A 19,285-nucleotide genomic window follows, 5' to 3' on the forward strand; every position below is an offset into this window, starting at 1 on the left:
TTAAAGACTCCATAATAACAGGGTCTGTACCACAGGACTGGCCTATAGCAAATGTGGTGCCAAGATTCAAAAAGGGAAAACAAACTGAACTCGGAAATTATAGGCCAATAAGCTTAACCTCTATTGTGGTTAAAATCCTGGAGGGTATTCTAAGAGATGCTATGCTGGAGTAGAATAACTGAAAAGGAATAACCTCATGACTAGTGTTGAGCATTCCGATACCGCAAGTATCGGGTATCGGCCGATACTTGCGGTATCGGAATTCCGATACTGAGATCCGATACTTTTGTGGTATCGGGAATCGGTATCGGATCCATATTACTGTGTAAAATAAAGAATTAAAATAAAAAATATTGATATACTTACCTCTCCGGAGGCCCCTGGACATCACCGCTGGTAACCGGCAGCCTTCTTTGCTTAAAATGAGCGCGTTTAGGGCCTTCCATGACGTCACGGCTTCTGATTGGTCGCGTGCCGCTCATGTGACCGCCACGCGACCAATCACAAGCCGTGACGTCATTCTCAGGCCCTAAACTCCTCATTCTAGGAATTTAGGACCTGAGAATGACGTTGCGGCTTGTGATTGGTCGCAATACACAGTAATATGGATCCCAGGGCCTGAAGGAGAGTTTCCTCTCATAGTAACATAGTAACATAGTTAGTAAGGCCGAAAAAAGACATTTGTCCATCCAGTTCAGCCTATATTCCTATATTCCATCATAATAAATCCCCAGATCTACATCCTTCTACAGAACCTAATAATTGTATGATACAATATTGTTCTGCTCCAGGAAGACATCCAGGCCTCTCTTGAACCCCTCGACTGAGTTCGCCATCACCACCTCCTCAGGCAAGCAATTCCAGATTCTCACTGCCCTAACAGTAAAGAATCCTCTTCTATGTTGGTGGAAAAACCTTCTCTCCTCCAGACGCAAAGAATGCCCCCTTGTGCCCGTCACCTTCCTTGGTATAAACAGATCCTCAGCAAGATATTTGTATTGTCCCCCTATATACTTATACAAGGTTATTAGATCGCCCCTCAGTCGTCTTTTTTCTAGACTAAATAATCCTAATTTCGCTAATCTATCTGGGTATTGTAGTTCTCCCATCCCCTTTATTAACTTTGTTGCCCTCCTTTGTACTCTCTCTAGTTCCATTATATCCTTCCTGAGCACCGGTGCCCAAAACTGGACACAGTACTCCATGTGCGGTCTAACTAGGGATTTGTACAGAGGCAGTATAATGCTCTCATCATGTGTATCCAGACCTCTTTTAATGCACCCCATGATCCTGTTTGCCTTGGCAGCTACTGCCTGGCACTGGCTGCTCCAGGTAAGTTTATCATTAACTAGGATCCCCAAGTCCTTCTCCCTGTCAGATTTACCCAGTGGTTTCCCGTTCAGTGTGTAATGGTGATATTGATTCCTTCTTCCCATGTGTATAACCTTACATTTATCATTGTTAAACCTCTCCTTCAGACCCTGGGAACCATCAGGATACCTTCCGATACTTGGTGTCCCATTGACTTGTATTGGTATCGGGTAACGGTATCGGCGATATCCGATACTTTTCGGGTATCGGCCGATACTATCCGATACCGATACTTTCAAGTATCGGAAGGTATCGCTCAACACTACTCATGACCCAATATCAGCACGGGTTTACTAGGGATCATTCCTGTCAGACTAGAATTGACCAGGGGAACGCAGTGGACGCAGTGCATATGGACTTTTCAAAAGCCTTTGATACGGAGCCACACAAAAGGTTGATACATAAAATGAGAATAATGGGGAAAGGGAAAATATGTGTAAGTGGGTTAAGAGCTGGCTCAGGGATAGGAAACAAAGGGTGGTTATTAATGGAGCACACTTGGACTGGGTCGCGGTTAGCAGTGGGGTACCACAGAGGTCAGTATTGGGCCCTCTTCTTTTTAACATATTTATTAATGACCTTGTAGGGGGCATACAAAGCAGAATTTCAATATTTGCAGATGACACTAAACTCTGCAGGGAAATCAATACAGAGGAGGATAATTTTATATTACAGGATGATTTATGTAAACTAGAAGCTTGGGCTGATAAATGGCAAATGAGCTTTAATGGGGATAAATGTAAGGTCGTGCACTTGGGCAGAAGTGATAAGATGTATAACTATGTGCTTAATTGTAAAACATTGGGCAAAACCGTCAATGAAAAAGACCTGGGTGTATGGGTGGATGACAAACTCACATTTAGTGGCCAGTGTCAGGCAGCTGCTACAAAGGCAAATAAAATAATGGGATGCATTAAAAGAGGCATAGATGCTCATGAGGAGAACATAATTTTACCTCTATACAAGTCACTAGTGCGACCACACTTAGAATACTGTGTACAGTTCTGGTCTCCGGTGTATAAGAAAGACATAGCTGAACTAGAGCGGCTGCAGAGAAGAGTGACCAAGGTTATTAGAGGACTGGGGGGTCTGCAATACCAGGACAGGTTATTACACTTGTGGCTATTTACGTTGGAAAAATGAAGGCTAAGGGGTGATCTTATTTTAATCTACTATAATACTATAATTGTCTAAGGGTCACTTCCGTCTTTCTGTCTGTCTGTCTGTCTGTCTTTCTATCTGTCTGCCTGTCACAGATATTCATTGGTCGCGGCCTCTGTCTGTCATGGAAATCCAAGTCACTGATTGGTCACGGTAAAACGCCCACGACCAATCAGCGACGGGCTCAGTCCGGCGGCAAATGGCCGCTCTTTCCTCCCCGCAGTCAGTGCCCGCTCCATACTCCCCCCCAGTCAGTGCTCACACATGGTTAACTGCAGCGGAAATGAACCGCGTTATGCCGCAGGTAACGCACTCCGTTACCGCTGCTATTAACCCTGTCTGACCAACTTTTAACTATTGATGCTGCCTATGCGGCATCAATAGTTAAAAGATCTAATGTTAAAAATAAAAAAATATATATAAAATCGTTATATACTCACCGTCCGTCGGCCCCTCGGATCCAGAACCAGCCTTTCCCGCTCCTCGCGACGCTCCGGTGACCGCTCCATGCATTGCGGTCTCGCGAGATGATGATGTAGCGTTCTCGCGAGACCGCTACGTCATCATTTCGCAAGACCGCAATGCACTCTTGGGTCTGGAGCGCCCGAGGAGCGTCGGTAACGGCTTCCCTTGGATCCGGGGCCAACGGAAGGTGAGTATATAACTATTTTTTATTTTAATTCTTTTTCTTAACAGGGATATGATGCCCACATTGCTATATACTGCATGGGCTGTGCAGTATACTACATGGGCTGTGCAATATAATACGTGGGCTGTGCAATATACTACGTGGGCTGTGCAATATACTACGTGGGCTGTGCAATATAATACATGGGCTGTGCAATATACTACGTGGGCTGTGCAATATACTACGTGGGCTGTGCAATATACTACGTGGGCTGTGCAATATAATGTGTGGGCTGTGCAATATAATGCGTGGGCTGTGCAATATACTATGTGGGCTGTGCAATATAATACATGGGCTGTGCAATATAATACGTGGGCTGTGCAATATACTACGTGGGCTGTGCAATATGCTATGTGGGCTGTGCAATATACTACGTGGGCTGTGCAATATAATACGTGGGCTGTGCAATATACTACATGGGTTGTGCAATATACTACGTGGGCTGTGCAATATAATACGTGGGCTGTGCAATATAATACGTGGGCTGTGCAATATACTACGTGGGCTGTGCTATATAATACGTGGGCTGTGTAATATACTATGTGGGCTGTGCAATGTACTATGTGGGCTGTGCAATATACTGTGTGGGCTGTGCTATATACTACGTGGGCTATGCAATATACTACGTGGGCTGTACAACAAACTGTGTGGGCAGTGCAATATACTATGTGGGCTGTGCAATATACTACGTGGGCTGTGCAATATACTACGTGGGCTGTGCTATATACTACGTGGGCTGTGCTATATACTACGTGGGCTATGCAATGTACTACGTGGGCTGTGCTATATACTACGTGGGCTGTGCAATATACTACGTGGGCTGTGCTATATAATATGTGGGCTGTGCTATATACTACGTGGGCTGTGCTATATACTACATGGGCTGTGCAATATACTATGTGGGCTGTGCAATGTACTATGTGGGCTGTGCAATATACTGTGTGGGCTGTGCTATAGGCTATGTGGGCTGTGCAATATACTATGTGGCTTGTGTTATACACTATGTGGCCTGTGTTATACACTATGTGGCTTGTGTTATACACTATGTGGCCTGTTATACACTACGTGGGCTGTGTTATACACTACGTGGCCTGTGTTACACACTACGTGCCCTGTGTTATACAGTACATGGGCTGTGTTATATACTGCGTGCGTGGGCTGTTATATACTATGTGAGCTGTCTTATATGCTATGTGGGCTGTTATAAACTACATGGCTGTGTTATATGCTATGTGGGCTGTTATACACTCCATAGGCTGTGTTATATACTATGTGGCTGTGCTATATACTCCGTGGGCTGTGCTATTTACTCAGTGGGCTGTGCTATATACTACGTGTTCTGTGCTATATACTACGTGGCTGTGCTATATACTATGTGGGCTGTGCTATATACTACGTGGCTGTGCTATATACTACGTGGCTGTGCAATATACTACGTGGTTGTGCAATATACTACGTGGCTGTGCTATTTACTACATGGGCTGTTATATACTACATGGCCGGCCGCGAACAATCAGCGACAGGTGCAGTCCGGCCAGGAATTGGCGCGGGATTTGAACCATGCTTCGCTAATTGGTCGCGGCCATCCGAATCCTGTGTATTCAATGTATTATTCTAAAATCTTCATAAATAAAGTACATACATATTATAGAATACCCGATGCGTTAGAATCGGGCTACCATCTAGTGTATAAATATATGAGGGGACAGTACAAAGACCTTTCTGATGATCTTTTTAATCATAGACCTGATACAGGGACAACAGGGCATCCTTAACATCTGGAGGAAAGAAGGTTTAAGCATAATAACAGACGCGGATTCTTTACTGTAAAAGCAGTGAGACTATGGAACTCTCTGCCGTATGATGTTGTAATGAATGATTCATTACTAAAATTTAAGAGGGGACTGGATACCTTTCTTGAAAAGTATAATGTTACAGGTTATATATACTAGATTCCTTGATAGGGCGTTGATCCAGGGAACTAGTCTGATTGCCGTATGTGGAGTTGGGAAGGAATTTTTTTCCCCAATGTGGAGCTTACTCTGCCACATGGGTTTTTTTTTGCCTTCCTCTGGATCAACATGTTAGGGCATGTTAGGATAGGGTATGGGTTGAACTAGATGGACTTAAAGTCTTCCCTCAACCTTAATAACTATGTTACTTTGTATGTACGGCATGTATGCGAGCTCTAATTGTATGTATGGGGCTATGTGGGGGCTCATAGTGTGTATAGGGGCTGTGAGGGGGCTCATATTGTATGTACGAAGGCTGTGTGGGGGCTCATGATGTACAGTTAGGTCCATATATATTTGGACAGAGACAACATTTTTCCAATTTTGGTTATAGACATTACCACAATTAATTGTAAACAAAACAATTCAGATGCAGTCGAAGTTCAGACTTTCAGCTTTCATTTGAGGGTATCCACATTAAAATTGGATGAAGGGTTTAGGAGTTTCAGCTCCTTAACATGTGCCACCCTGTTTTAAAGGGACCAAAAGTAATTGGACAGATTCAATAATTTTAAATAAAATGTTCATTTTTAGTACTTGGTTGAAAACCCTTTGTTGGCAATGACTGCCTGAAGTCTTGAACTCATGGACATCACCAGACGCTGTGTTTTCTCCTTTTTGATGTTCTGCCAGACCTTCACTGCGGTGGTTTTCAGTTGCTGTTTGTTTGTGGGCCTTTCTGTCTGAAGTTTAGTCTTTAACAAGTGAAATGCATGCTCAATTGGGTTGAGATCAGGTGACTGACTTGGCCATTCAAGAATATTCCACTTCTTTGCTTTAATAAACTCCTGGGTTGCTTTGGCTTTATGTTTCGGGTCATTGTCCATCTGTAGTATGAAACGACAACCAATCAGTTTTGCTGCATTTGGCTGGATCTGAGCACACAGTATGTCTCTGCTTACCTCAGAATTCATTTGGCTGCTTCTGTCCTGTGTCACATCATCAATAAACACTAGTGACCCAGTGCTACTGGCAGCCATGCATGCCCAAGCCATCACACTGCCTCTGTCGTGTTTTACAGATGATGTGGTATGCTTTGGATCAAGAGCTGGACCACGCCTTCGCCATACTTTTCTCTTTACATCATTCTGGTAGAGGTTGATCTTGGTTTCATCTGTCCAAAGAATGTTCTTCCAGAACTGTGCTGGCTTTTTTAGATGTTTTTTAGCAAAGTCCAGTCTAGCCTTTTCATTCTTATTGCTTATGAGTGGCTTGCACCGTGCAGTGAACCCTCTGTATTTACTTTCATGCAGTCTTCTATTTATGGTAGATTTGGATATTGATGCGCCTACCTCCTGGAGAGTGTTGTTCACTTGGTTGGCAGTTATGAAGGGGTTTCTCTTCACCATGGAGATTATTCTGTGATCATCCACCACTGTTGTCTTCCGTGGGCGCCCAGGTCTTTTTGCATTGATGAGTTCACCAGTGCTTTCTTTCTTTCTCAGGATGTACCAAACTGTAGATTTTTCAACTCCTAATATTGTAGCAATTTCTCGGATGGGTTTTTTCTGTTTTCGCAGCTTAAGGATGGCTTGTTTCACCTGCATGGAGAGCTCCTTTGACCACATGTATACTTCACAGCAAAACCTTCCAAATGCAAGCACCACACCTCAAATCAACTCCAGGCTTTTTATCTTCTTAATTGAGAATGACATAACGAAGGGATTGCCCACACCTGTCCATGAAATAGCCTTGGAGTCAATTGTCCAATTACTTTTGGTCCCTTTAAAAACAGGGTGGCACATGTTAAGGAGCTGAAACTCCTAAACCCCTCATTCAATTTTAAAGTGGATACCCTCAAATGAAAGCTGAAAGTCTGAACTTCAACTGCATCTGAATTGTTTTGTTTAAAATTCATTGTGGTAATGTCTATAACCAAAATTAGAAAAATGTTGTCTCTGTCCAAATATATATGGACCTAACTGTATATAGGGGGCTCATATTGTATGTAAGGGCTATGTGGGGGCATATTGCCTGTTCCAGTTTGCTGTTATCCTCATTGCAGTATGGCTTATGGTCTCCTTTTCTTGTCCTAATTGAAGGAATTCCCTGATTAAATCCTGAATGACTAAAAGATGGGGGAAATGCATCGGAAGAAGATGACATTAAGCTAAGTGACCAACTGTTCAGGTCAAATAGGGTATGTATACCATGTAGGGTATATATAATAGTCCATGTCCATAGAAATGTGACTATAAGGTGTGTGGATGTTTTGTGGCTTTAATTGCACTGTCGCTTGACTGTCCATTTATGATCTGAAGGATTATTATTTCTTTAACAAGAACATCATATATGTTTCTTCGTGGACTTTGTTGGTTGTTTTTTTCTAGTCAGATTGTTGAAAAAATATTGACGATACCCCTCAGCCCACTAGCATCTATATTGCACACATTTATATATGTTCATTACATATTATATGATCACCTATAGAGGATGCCTGGTCAGTTAGAATAGTGATAGGGCTACATAGGAGCAGCCGATGAGGAACAAGGACACCATACTGTTTCAGTTTAGGGTGTCAATCTCCGCTGTCAAGAAGGGAATTGTGAAGGGAAAAACTAATCCCTATTAGTGATGGGTGAACCCCCCGATGTTCAGGATCAGCGGGTTCAGCCAAGTTTTTTGTAAAGTTCGAGTTCGGGCCACACATGACACGAACTTGCGTCTGAACCCCGAACTCGGACTTTACATACATGGCATGGGGCGGGCTGTAAAAAAAGCAGAAAATTAATAATAAAATTAGAATTATACTTACCTGTCCTGCAATGCGTCCTCCCATCCCGCTGTGTCCCGGCCGCATATGCTTCCAGGGCCGCTCATTAACTGCCGGCAGTATTCACTGCACTTGGCAGTCTTCGGCTTTTTCCGGCAGTGTTCATGCGGTGAACTCATCACACAGACAATGCCGGAAAAAGCCGAAGACTGCCAAGTGCACTGAATACCGGCACAAGGTAATGAGCGGCCCTGGAAGCAGATGCGGCCAGGAGACAGCAGGACGGGAGGATGCTTGCTGGACAGGTAAGTATAATTATAATTATTATGAATTTTCTGGCTTTTTTTTTACAGCCCGAACTGGACCCGAACTGTAACATGTGAAACCGAACACTTTGTGTTCGGTACGGTCCCGAACGTTACAGTTCGGGTTTGCCCATCCCTAGTCCCTATCTCCCCTCTGTGCAAATGTATGCGCATGTATGTCTTTATGCTTTGGGTTTTTTAACTAAGTAAATAAGAGATACTTAGAGTTTATCTAATACTATTATCTTAAAACCACTTTCAAATATTTTATTAGGGAATTCCAAGTTAAAGGAGGAATGGGGGTGGGGGACTGTTTCCTTAAAATGTTTTTCACAGATTAAAACCATTGCAGAAATCGGTTTCATTATCTCTTCGATTAAGCAACACTTCACAGGAGTATTTGCATATCTGAAGACAAATTAATATTGAAAATTAATTTGAATATGAGAGGCATGATCAAGTTTGTCTATCTAGCAATCTTTAATCATTTGACTGCATGATTTGTATCCTGGACCATTCCTTTCATTTCTTCTATAATCTTGTGGAAGTCTTATCTACATTCTAAAGCACAATCTTTCAAGCTAGGAGGTCCACATCCAAGTCTGATGACTTTATTCTTGTATTACATTTTTTTTACAACTTCTTTTCTATGCATGATAGATTTATTTTTATTTTGCTGCTTGTAAATGCTAGATTTATTTTTATTTAGCTGCTTGTAAATGCACAGTTATATTATATTTGTTATATATGCTAGTCTCTGGACAGGAATGTACCTATAGGGGTTAGAAGCAATCGCCACACATGGGGCCAGAGACTTCTTTGAAGCATAAGTAGACACTATCATTTTTAATCACACTTATTAGGTGGAGTCCCTACCAGAAAGTTTACACTGGGTTCTGAAAGTACATAAATGCTTTGTTTTATTACTTAATGAGGGTTTCCAATCCAAATTGATAAGTCTGCAGTCAATCTGTGTAACTGCAGACTAATGAATCCCCCACCGCCTCACACAGAGTGACTGCAGACCCATCTGTTTAGACCAGACAACCCCATATAAAGGGTAACTACACTTTTAAATAAATTTAGAATTAGATGTCATGTGTGTGTATGTGCGGCGCCCCCACACCGCCGCAGGGCCGAGGGGTACCCGGAGCCGGGCCTCTGGGTCTCAGTCTCGGGGTTGTCACGGTGGCTAGACCCGGTCCGTGGCCCTGTCCGTCAGTGGGGGACGTCCGGTGAAATAGGTGGTAGTAATGATAGCGGTGGAGCGGTGCAGTTGTGGGGTGTAAGTCGCGGTAAATAACGAGGACACCAGGTTGCAGTCTCTTTACCTCTTTACTGGAGATCTCTGAGTCCTCAGTCCGGAACACGGTTCACCAGGCTACGCAAGTCCGGCCGGTCCAATGGCACCTCCAGAGTTCTCCTCTCAGGTGGAAATCTGTGCCTTCCTTCTAGCGCTATGTGTTGTAGTCCTTCCCTGCTGTGCTTACGGAAAGTAACCCCACAACGGTTGTGTCTGTTTCTTAAGTTCCCTCACAACTCGATTTGATGTTCCTCTGCAATCCACCCCTTCCCTGTATTCAGGTTGGAATGGCACCCGTTTGTCAGGTAGGCCTGGAGTTCTTCCGGGACCCTAGAGTCGCCCCTCTCCCGCAATTGCCCCCCAAGACTTCATAGGTGATATGTGGTAGACAGCCCGCCTGAGACCGACTGTCCTGCCGCTGTTTGGAGTATGGCTTGAAGCTGTATGCTAATCCACTCCCTCGGCGTTCCGGCCACCGGTATTGCGCCTCAGCAGGGTGCTGCCTCTTTCAACAAAACCCCTGCTGGTATTCTCCTTCTGCTTGATCTCGTTTCTCACTCAGCACAATCTATCTCGCTTCTAGTCCTTTCCTGAGTCCCGCCGCTTCCAGGAGCCTGCGCGGACCCGTTACGTTCTTTCAATGCCAAGCCTCTGCCAGGATCCCACCCCTGGCAGAGACCCTACAGTCTCTCCCTTCACAACACCCCCTGCCACAGGGTGTTGCTCCGTTCAATCCCGTCAGCGTTCTCTCTAACTTTCTGCCTGACCCCCAGTTTACCCACTATGGTGGGGAGTGGCCTAATGAATAGCACCCTTAGCTCCCCCCGGAGGCCCAGCTGTGAAATATATTGGTGTCTGTGATACCTGATTGGAGGAACTCCTTCGGTGCCATCGAACGTACCATGGCTCCCCTTAGCGGCGAAGCCACAGTACTGCAACGACCAGAACTCTGGGGCGCTGCACTCCCCCCTGGTTAAACACAGTACTCCGGGACTGGGAAGAAAAACAACAATACAGATTAGTAAACAGACATACAATTTTGTTGAGTGCAAAACAATAAGTATACTTGAACAGGCTTCCCTTTATGGGAGGTGAGGACACTTTTAACGTTACAAACATGGTCAACATTATAAATTACAGGCTATACATAACTCCTGTTACCCAACCGGGTATTCTACTTAGTGCAAATTCTGGAACAATAAATTAACATTGCCTTTAAGAAACATACACTCTTAGTTTACCAAAGGCCTTCCTATAATCACATTACAGGGTAAAGTAACTTCACATTCTCCTACTTTGAACCTGCAGGACCGCCTGTCCCTATGGCACCAGACCTACTGCCTCTCCTTTCTTTTACAGGACCGCCCTGTTCATCCAGGGCCTACTGCCTTTCTCTACTATACATGGTATAGACATAACATTCCTTTCGTTTAAAGAACTCTGAGCCAGCTCTACTCGGCTCCTTTAAGGACTCACTCTCTAACCCCTACGGGTTCACTCTCTGTCCTTAGTAACAAAGCAACTTTCAATGGGGACGCGGGGTTTACCTTCTATCCTCACCTTCATTATTACTTTGCTTACTTTCAACTATGCAGACCTCAATCTCTACCCCTACGGGCTCTCTGCATCTTTTCTTTCTGCAAACATTATTTAGACATTTCAACAAATTCAACACATATAACTTAGCATGTAAAACAGTTACATTTCTTTTCAAGGCATCATTATGGCATTACTGTTCTGCAACAGTATCTCTCTCCAGTTCAGTTTCTCACATCCCCTTTAAGAGGGGACCAAGCCTTTCCGAGGTAGCTCGTCTTCTCAGCCTACCAGTCCATGCAAAGGTTCCGGTATGGTATCTTCGCAAAGTGTCTTTAGCTAAAACCAGTAGGGAGCACCTTTAAGAAGGTGCAAACTATTTACAAGGGAAGTTCGAATCATGCACAGTCCATGATTTCTGCAGTTCGTATAACTTTTGTGCAACAACTTCAGAAAAAGGAAAACAAACAAAGAGGATCCCGGGTCAACAGAGGGATCCCTTAACCCTGGGCGGGTTTAGCAGCAACTTAAAGGAATAAAAGACAAACAGTAACTATTTACATTTTTCAGGTTTCCGAGGTTTACTCTTTTTCAGGCGGCTCGGGCTCCTGAACCCCGGCCACTGTAGCACGGACACCAGCGGCAAGCTCCGCAGGGACCACCTGGTCGCCTGCTGTCTGAATTTGAAGCCTAACTCTGTCGGCAAGTTCAGGAGCTGCTACAAAGCGTACAGTAGAAACAGTAACAAGATCTGGCAGCCCTGGATTGACCACAGTTGGGGCCGCAGGTGCCATTCTCTCAGACTCGCATCGCTGAACTTTCCGGGCACGCCATCCTTGTGTGTTCCAGTGGCGGGTATATGTCACCTGATCCCCCTCCCGGAGTGGTTCACCTTCTCGATCACAGCAGGGGGTCTCCACATCGTAGCCGGCAACGAAGATGCCAGTAGGTAGACCCGACTCCCAAATGGAACCCCACCCCTTCTTTGGGTGGAATGCCGCCACCGTCCCTCGCCTGACAGCATCCGTCCCATCATAGATCATTTTTTTACTCTGCAGTTCCCGTTTTTCAACTTCAGTGCGCTGCCCCCAATGCTGGAGCACGCATTGTTTGTATTGGTCCCAGGTAAGTATCGCAATAGTGAGACCTTCCATTGGAATCCCATCCTGCTCGACCCAGGGAACATCCCATCGGAACATCACCCCTCCTGGGTCCATTTCTATGGGCTCTCCCCACCTGGTTGGCAATGGTGGTAACAACTTCCCCAACGCACCGGGGGTGAGAACCGCTCGGTCGATTGTAAACGCGGGGTTACTGTTGTGGGGAGGATCGGTCGGGAGAGCAGAACCGTCCAGGGGAGTAGGGGCGCCGCCCATACCTGCGCCTGATGTGGTTCCATCGGTGCCGCTCCGGTCCGTTAACAAAGACGCTGGAATCTGCTGCAGCCCGGACCGGGGCTCCTCCAATGGGATGCTCGGATTCAGCTCCGCTGGCTGTGGTTCCTCCTCCTCTAACTCCGGGGTCGGGATTGGTGGACGTAACTCCGCTGTTGGGTCCGCAGGCTTCCGGTCCATCTCCGGTGAAGAAAGGCAGGCCTGAACCGCTTCTTCCTCGCTCAGGCACTCGCCGTTCACCATCGCTGCCTGATAGTCGGTGGCAGTGCATGCACCTAGCTCCGCCATTTCTCCGAGGTTGGGCTTCTCCGTCACCCGCTTCTCGCCGTTGCATATCAAGGGGTGTTTCTCTTCTGCTTTGGGGCAGGTCATTCCTCTGCAGCCAGAAGTGCAGGGGGCGGTAGCCATTTCTCGCGCCACACTGGGAGTCTCCGCCCATAACACGCCCTCCTTCCCCTTGGGTATAGCAATGGCGGCGCCTTTTTGGCGGGAACTTTTGGCGGCTAATGGCGCAGCACACAGTCTTGCAATAAAGTACAGTCCAAGCACAGTAAATCACAGTCTCTAGGCACACATGACCTGATTCTTCAGGCTTAAGTAGATCCTGTTCGTGACGCCAAGTTTGCGGCGCCCCCACACCGCCGCAGGGCCGAGGGGTACCCGGAGCCGGGCCTCTGGGTCTCAGTCTCGGGGTTGTCACGGTGGCTAGACCCGGTCCGTGGCCCTGTCCGTCAGTGGGGGACGTCCGGTGAAATAGGTGGTAGTAATGATAGCGGTGGAGCGGTGCAGTTGTGGGGTGTAAGTCGCGGTAAATAACGAGGACACCAGGTTGCAGTCTCTTTACCTCTTTACTGGAGATCTCTGAGTCCTCAGTCCGGAACACGGTTCACCAGGCTACGCAAGTCCGGCCGGTCCAATGGCACCTCCAGAGTTCTCCTCTCAGGTGGAAATCTGTGCCTTCCTTCTAGCGCTATGTGTTGTAGTCCTTCCCTGCTGTGCTTACGGAAAGTAACCCCACAACGGTTGTGTCTGTTTCTTAAGTTCCCTCACAACTCGATTTGATGTTCCTCTGCAATCCACCCCTTCCCTGTATTCAGGTTGGAATGGCACCCGTTTGTCAGGTAGGCCTGGAGTTCTTCCGGGACCCTAGAGTCACCCCTCTCCCGCAATTGCCCCCCAAGACTTCATAGGTGATATGTGGTAGACAGCCCGCCTGAGACCGACTGTCCTGCCGCTGTTTGGAGTATGGCTTGAAGCTGTATTCTAATCCACTCCCTCGGCGTTCCGGCCACCGGTATTGCGCCTCAGCAGGGTGCTGCCTCTTTCAACAAAACCCCTGCTGGTATTCTCCTTCTGCTTGATCTCGTTTCTCACTCAGCACAATCTATCTCGCTTCTAGTCCTTTCCTGAGTCCCGCCGCTTCCAGGAGCCTGCGCGGACCCGTTACGTTCTTTCAATGCCAAGCCTCTGCCAGGATCCCACCCCTGGCAGAGACCCTACAGTCTCTCCCTTCACAACACCCCCTGCCACAGGGTGTTGCTCCGTTCAATCCCGTCAGCGTTCTCTCTAACTTTCTGCCTGACCCCCAGTTTACCCACTATGGTGGGGAGTGGCCTAATGAATAGCACCCTTAGCTCCCCCCGGAGGCCCAGCTGTGAAATATATTGGTGTCTGTGATACCTGATTGGAGGAACTCCTTCGGTGCCATCGAACGTACCATGGCTCCCCTTAGCGGCGAAGCCACAGTACTGCAACGACCAGAACTCTGGGGCGCTGCATATGTACATGAGGAATATCACTATTCCCTGTTATATACTATATATGACTTGTACCTTGCATTTTCACCAGATTTCCCCTCTGTAGGTTATTACCTTTTAGTTTGCAATTGATTCTGAGCTGGTGGATAGAGACTAGTTTCTATGATGTCTCCCATATAGGTTACAGCACACAGAGATGGATTCCAGCTCTTCATTCTTTAGTACAAAGACAGCAGCAGCATGAAGGAAATTATACAGGAGAACTGAGCAGTATAGATGTCAGTCCAGTCTTGGGATGAGGTTAAAGACTTGTCAGAAAGCTTATTACAATCTTTCATGGTCTCCCGTTACTTGTTTTCTTACTCTGCCCCTCACTCCTCCATTCTCCATAGGGTATCATAGAGGGTGTAAAATAACATTTCACTGTGCTGACAATCCATCTTGTCTTGAGTAAGATAGTTATGTTGCTTTTTTAGAGTAAATGGTAGTAAAAAGGAATATATGAGCAGGTTTTAGCGGAGGCACAGGAGGAAGGAGCAGGGTCGCTGCTGAAGGAAGCCGACTACAGTCTCCAGCAAAATGGTACTGCTGGCGGCGCAAGCGCAGAATGAGATATTCACTTGTCATTAAGCAGAGATCCAAATCTGTTCATGCGCTGCCACTGACACCATTTTGCTAGAGAATGTCGAAACACGAATGTGCGCAAAAGCAGCCCACGGCAAGGGCTGTGCTAACTCAAAATTGAAAAATGGAGGTTCTTACGAATCGTGATGACAGGTTCTCTCATAACGATTTATATGAGCCTCCTTTTTTAAATTCCACTGCAGGGCCAACTGTGAATGTCGTCCTGCAGCTTTTGCAAAACTACAACTCCCATCATGCTTGTACAGGTTGGGATGATGAGAGCTGTAGTTTGGCAACTGCTACAGAGCCACATTGTGTAAAACTGCTGTCCCCATACAAGAATGTTGCACAACCTATGGCCCTCCAGCAGCATATCTCCCCTATTACAGTGTCAGCAGACATGTTATTAAATATTACACCACATTTTTAGCTTCATGATAGTTTTTCCTATTATTGTCAACTAAAACGTAGGTGCATCTTATGGTCTGGTGCATCTTATAGTCTGGAAATTTGGTAGCTCCATCTGTTGCTACATTCTAAATGATATGTTTCATCAGTCCATGATCATGGTGGTAGGCTTCCATCCAGTGTGATTTTCTTCCAGCCACTAGGCTTCTATCAGTTCCTGGCACTGTGCATTCACTACGCTCCTGAGACTACTCCTGGAGAGTTTCTATGAGCAGCCGAAATCTTGTTTGGAGTCATTATTGCCATTGTGGGTCAGTCTATTAATCACCTGACACTGAAATTGCTGAAAATGTATTTTGTGTCAATGAAAACCAACTTCTTATACTAGCTCACTTAATACATTACACAACATTCAGAATGCTCTTGTATTCATGGGTTTGTATATTGCTAGAACTTAATGCTTATGTTACGAACTAATGCATTAGCGATATTTGTTTAGTAACCCGGGCCCCTTTTGGATATAATCCATTAGTTGTAAGTGTGCAGCAGAACTGCTTTATCGAGTCACTATTTGAAAACAGCACGATCATTTCTGAAAAGGACCATTCAAAAATCCTAATGTAAAAATAACTTAGAAGGTTGATATTACAATCTTACCTCATTCTAATCAACTCGTAGCAGATACTCCACACAAAATTTCTTAGTCAAATTTTGCTCCTTAATGCAGTACAAAAATCTCTCCACTCAAATATGTAGAAATTAGTGTTGAGCGATACCGTCCGATACTTGAAAGTATCGGTATCGGAAAGTATCGGCCGATACTGGCAAAGTATCGGATCTAATCCGATACCGATACCCGATACCAATACAAGTCAATGGGACTCATGTATCGGACGGTATTCCTGATGGTTCCCAGGGTCTGAAGGAGAGGAAACTCTCCTTCAGGCCCTGGGAACCATATTAATGTGTAAAATAAAGAATTAAAATAAAAAATATTGCTATACTCACCTCTCCGACGCAGCCTGCACCTTACCGAGGGAACCGGCAGCGTTGTTTGCTTAAAATTTGCGCTTTAACTTCCTTACGTGAAGTCCCGGCTTGTGATTGGTCGCGCGCCGCCCATGTGGCCGCGACGCGACCAATCACAGCAAGCCGTGACGTAATTTTAGGTCCTTCAGTATTTTAAAATTACGTTCCGGCGTTGTGATTGGTCGCGTCGCGGTCACATGGGCGACGCGACCAATCACAAGCCGTGACGTCACGGGAGGCTGGACACGCGCGCATTTTAAAATGCGCGCGTCTCCTGCCTCCCGTGACGTCACGGCTTGTGATTGGTCGCGTCGCCCATGTGACCGCGACGCGACCAATCACAACGCCGGAACGTAATTTTAAAATACTGAAGGACCTAAAATTACGTCACGGCTTGCTGTGATTGGTTGTGTCGCGGCCACATGGGCGGCACGCGACCAATCAGAAGCCGTGACGTCACGGAAGGAAGGAAAAGCGCGCATTTTAAGCAAAGAACGCTGCCGGTTCCCTCGGTAAGGTGCAGGCTGCGTCGGAGAGGTGAGTATAGCAATATTTTTTATTTTAATTCTTTCTTTTACACATTAATGTTGTTTCGATACCGATACCCGATACCACAAAAGTATCGGATCTCGGTATCGGAATTCCGATACCCGCAAGTATCGGCCGATACCCGATACTTGCGGTATCGGAATGCTCAACACTAGTAGAAATCTATGAGAATTGTTTTATTACTGCAAAGTAGAGCAATTTTTTAATTGACATTTAAGTTTGGAACACAAGACATTTTTCAGTTAAACTGTGATGATAATGAATAGAAAAATACCCCAAAAAGTATAAGAACATAAATATTCATATAGAACATACAGTGGTAAATCAAAAGCAAAGGGAAACAAAAACAAATGGAACTATACATACAAGTAATGGTCGACAGATAAATATTATTCCAGATTTATAGTACAACAGATATATGGATACGATAAGCTCCAGGGGATGCCCCTAATATCACTAAAAAATAAGAGAGTGACAAAAAACATGCATACAACATACAGTCAAGGTGATATGCAGAAAAACTGGACACTCATCCAATGACTAGGGTTGAGCGACTTTCATTTTTTTAAGATCGAGTAGGGTTTTGGGAAACCCGATTTTGTCCAGAGTCGAGTCGAGTGCAGTCGGCCGATTATCGCTAAAAGTCGGGGATCGACCGAAACACGAAACCCAATGCAAGTCAATGGGGAAGCATAGTCGGCAGTGAGTGGAGGCCAGGAAAACACCTACAGTGCCCATTTTAATGCCAAAAACATCCATTCTTGTTTCTGAAGCTTGTCAATCTTAATTAACTTTATAATAATAGTTGGGCATAGGGAATTGGGGGTCATTTGGCAAAAGTTGTGGGGGGAGTAGGGCCGGCTCAAGTTTTTCGTGGGCCCAGGAAATGCGGACTACGTCACGGCGGTGTTGCAGGGAAAGGTAAGTATTTAAAAGTTGCAAGTGCTGTGATCCTGAGCAAGCAGGGGGGGGGCCCACTCGTTCGCATTGCCACTGGCACAGGGCCCCTCAAAGTACGGCGGTGTGTTTGCATGGCGGGGGCGCCTCCCACCAGCAGCGACACTTTTGCGTACTCTGAGGGGCCCTGTGCCAGTGACGTCGCCAACGAGTATGCCCCCCCACCTGATGAAGGAACCTGCACTTTCATCTGCACCTTCCTCTTTGTCCCTGTGTAAGGTGGTATAACATGCGGGAAGGGGAACCTTACTTTCAGCAGGGACAGATTCTGGCTGTGTAGAGTACAAGGGGAATGTAGTGGTCTAGGTCAATGTACCAGCAGACTCATTTAGCAGTGGCTGGGCAATGGGCAGGATGAGGAGGAAACAGATATAGGGCCAAAGAATAAAGTAGGCTACATGCAGTTCAAAATTGGTAACAGGACTAAACAGGCGGCATTGCTTTGTTCAGTGGAGTAGCAAACCCAAGAGCAGCAGACACTGTTTCAAGGGCCTAACCACACTAGTAGGCCAAATGCAGTTTAATATCTGATAGTATAGGGCGAAAGCCAGAATGTGGAAGCTCAGCTTTGTTCAGTTGAGGACAACACCAGGGAGTGGCAGACACCTTTAGTAGGCCGGAAAAGCCTATTGCATTTTTTAAAATGGTAATTTGGAGCAGAAGGTTGAAGCTCAGCTTTATTTAGTTGAGGGCAACACCAGGGAGGGGCAGAAGCCGTTAGTAGGCCCTAACCACCATTTTTTTTTTAAAACCACTTAATGAGAGCCGGAAGGTTGAAGCTCAGCTTTATTTAGTTGAGGACAACACCAGGGAGGGGCAGAAGCCGTTAGTAGGCCCTAACCACCATTTTTTTTTTTAAAACCACATAATGAGAGCCGGAAGGTTGAAGCTCAGCTTTATTTAGTTGAGGACAACACCAGGGAGGGGCAGAAGCCGTTAGTAGGCCCTAACCACCATTTTTTTTTTTAAAACCACATAATGAGAGCCGGAAGGTTGAAGCTCAGCTTTATTTAGTTGAGGACAACACCAGGGAGGGGCAGAAGCCGTTAGTAGGCCCTAACCACCATTTTTTTTTTTAAAACCACATAATGAGAGCCGGAAGGTTGAAGCTCAGCTTTATTTAGTTGAGGACAACACCAGGGAGGGGCAGAAGCCGTTAGTAGGCCCTAACCACCATTTTTGTTTTAAAACCACTTAATGAGAGCCGGAAGGTTGAAGCTCAGCTTTATTTAGTTGAGGACAACACCAGGGAGGGGCAGAAGCCGTTAGTAGGCCCTAACCACCATTTTTGTTTTAAAACCACTTAATGAGAGCCGGAAGGTTGAAGCTCAGCTTTATTTAGTTGAGGACAACACCAGGGAGGGGCAGAAGCCGTTAGTAGGCCCTAACCACCATTTTTTTTTTTAAAACCACATAATGAGAGCCGGAAGGTTGAAGCTCAGCTTTATTTAGTTGAGGACAACACCAGGGAGGGGCAG

The 19,285-nt window shown here is 45.8% G+C and overlaps 1 long non-coding RNA gene across 1 annotated transcript in view; it reads left to right on the forward strand.

Moving 5' to 3' along the window:
• LOC143783526 (uncharacterized) overlaps positions 1 to 19,285 on the forward strand; it is a 147,210-nt gene that overhangs the window by 65,668 nt on the left and 62,257 nt on the right. Inside the window, exon 2 of the long non-coding RNA XR_013217233.1 lies at positions 7,275 to 7,372. This is a non-coding gene — a long non-coding RNA (uncharacterized LOC143783526). The remainder of the gene's footprint in view (positions 1 to 7,274; positions 7,373 to 19,285) is intronic.

The sequence above is a fragment of the Ranitomeya variabilis genome, chromosome 6 (genome assembly GCF_051348905.1).
Source record: "Ranitomeya variabilis isolate aRanVar5 chromosome 6, aRanVar5.hap1, whole genome shotgun sequence".
Taxonomy (NCBI): domain Eukaryota; kingdom Metazoa; phylum Chordata; class Amphibia; order Anura; family Dendrobatidae; genus Ranitomeya; species Ranitomeya variabilis.